This window comes from Wolffia australiana, chromosome 16, assembly GCF_029677425.1.
Source record: "Wolffia australiana isolate 7733 chromosome 16, ASM2967742v1".
In the NCBI taxonomy this organism is placed as follows: Eukaryota; Viridiplantae; Streptophyta; class Magnoliopsida; order Alismatales; family Araceae; genus Wolffia; species Wolffia australiana.
Genome location: NC_135850.1, coordinates 12426071 through 12428403, shown reverse-complemented (window position 1 = coordinate 12428403; position 2333 = coordinate 12426071). Strand labels below are relative to the sequence as shown.

General features: G+C 38.1%; 1 long non-coding RNA gene across 1 annotated transcript; it reads left to right on the top strand.

Moving 5' to 3' along the window:
* The first annotated feature begins 348 nt into the window (after positions 1–348).
* LOC144713671 (uncharacterized) lies at positions 349–1152 on the top strand. Its single transcript, XR_013584113.1, has 2 exons — positions 349–708; positions 776–1152. It is a non-coding gene; the product is annotated as an uncharacterized LOC144713671 (long non-coding RNA).
* The last annotated feature ends 1181 nt before the right edge of the window (positions 1153–2333 follow it).

Genomic DNA, 2333 nt, shown 5'->3' with positions numbered 1-2333 from the left:
CAGCTACCGGTTCAGGAGAGAGCATTAAAGTCAGGAGTGTTGCCTGTTGAAACGCCAGAACAGGTGGACAGAGATTAACAACTCTAAAGTGGGAGATTTGAAATATTATGTGGACGAATATTTTACAAATAAGGATGCTCTTACCACTTCAATTCCCGAATATTTTATAAGACTATTTGGTTTCCTCTTATTTTATTGTAAAGTCGGCGTTTCGAAAATTCGAGACTCGAGGACACACTCTGTACCAATGCAGGAGCCTTTTTATGACGGACAGGTGTGGTCATGAGAAAGAGAGTGAAAGAATAGCTATTTCAATATGGCCGAGAGTCTTCCCAATATATTATACCAGTACTCTGACAACGCCATTAAATAGAATTGTCAGATCTTTATCACCTGGAGAAGGATAACTATTTCCAGAGTGTGTTTGATCCAGCCTTGTGAATTCTTTGAAGACCATTTGTTCCACCAGAAATTTCTATGAAGCCAGGGAGAGAACGTTCTCTGAACGATTGCAAGATTGAAGAAGGTCCCGGACTGAAATCCTCTCAGTCATGGATGTCTTGGTTTTCCTTTGTTTACCAGCCTCTCGCCAATCTAAAACTCGCAGTTAGAAACTTTCTCTATCGTCTGGGTATCCGCGATCTATGGGGATGTAAACCCAAGGAGCGACATGATGAAGAAGCCAAAGCCGACGGCGATCCATCAAGGGTAAGGACTCACAACATGTCGAAGCTTTAATCCTTTGATTTCTTGACTTCAAATCGTTTCATTGCAGCGAGATATTAGCTTCTTCACATCGGCATTGTTGTCTAGAATTTTTCGGAGAAGTCGACCGCAGAGGCCGCAACCAGACCCAGGACCTGGCGGAGAGCATAACTGAGACTTGAACGAAGCTGTTTCATGAAGGTGGACCGCTAGAATACGTAAGCCTTTCTACGTGGGAAGACGCTTAAGTTGTGTTGATTGTTTCTAAATGTATAGTTTCTATGATACACGGGAGGGGAAACCCTAGCCTAACATGTCTTCAAATGAGACAATGAGGAAATCCTCCTAATGGCAAGCTGGTGCTTGGTGGATTCGAAAGTTCTATTTCGCGCAATGGGTCATGTTTTAATTATATGGAAAGACAAAAGGGATGGTGATTCGGTGCAACTCCGCGTATCAGGTTCGGTGAATATTTAAAAGCTTTTTTTTAATGTTTTGATTAAAATTTATTTTCCTATTTAAAAGTGTGTGAAGTAATGTCTCACAAGAAAGTTTGCATGCACTGTGGCGTAAACTTATTACTGGTTTATCTTTCCCCAGGTTTTATTGTTACTCGTTTTGCATACCTATTTAAAATAGGATTTTTTTCATATTTTATAGCTGAACTCAGCAAGTAGGTTTTTGAACTACGGATCTGCATTTTTCACATTTTCCCTGTTCGCTTTTATATCCACTCCGTGGCCTTAGGGAAGTTCAGCGATTCACAATCTATGGAAAAGTAGATACGAAAATATTTCCTTGAAAGTAAATGTTTCTACGTCATTATCAAAACACTTGGCTATGAGCTGTTGATACAAGTGCGCATACTAGAATGAATTTTCACATCCGATTATTTCAGTCCTTAATTCGCTAGGTCCGAAATGTAATTCCCGATTTAGATTGTTATTATTTTTTATAATAGTAAAATCTACGGCTATAAGTTTTATGCTCTCTGGACCCTAGATTTGAAGAGAACATAAGTGACATTTATTCCCGCGTTATAGACGCATTTAAGGGATTAATAGCATTCCTATCACAATTAAGATACTAAATCTGCACCCCTTGTGGGATGACTGGTATTAAACAAGTTGTTTTTATGATATATTTTATGGGCATGACTGCCAAGATAGTTATCCGCTAGTGTTCTGAAACCACCACAGAATACAATTAAGGGTCATCAAAAACTCAATTTGAGAAACCCGTTAAATAGTGTTCCTTTATTTAGTTGTTCTCAGCTCCAGTTAAGCCCTCCTGTGACCTCGATATATTTGTGTTATGTATATAATTCCTTGTGGAGTTTATGAATTCACTGAAAGAAAAACTGTTCTTTTCTACTCACTACTGTGAAGCATATTTTTGGGCCAATGATTTGTAATAAAACTGACTTGCTATTAGAGTCAGAAACTTCATGAAGCAATGTTCTCTATCCCCTAAAAGTCACGGTAAAAAAAAACTTATCCACTAGAATGTACCGACCGTAAGTAAATTTATTTTAAACAATTCATAGAAATACATCTAGTTGAATTCAACGAACTCAGTTATGTTTACTCCATAATGTCATTTATAATGCGTATTCCATAACACGAACA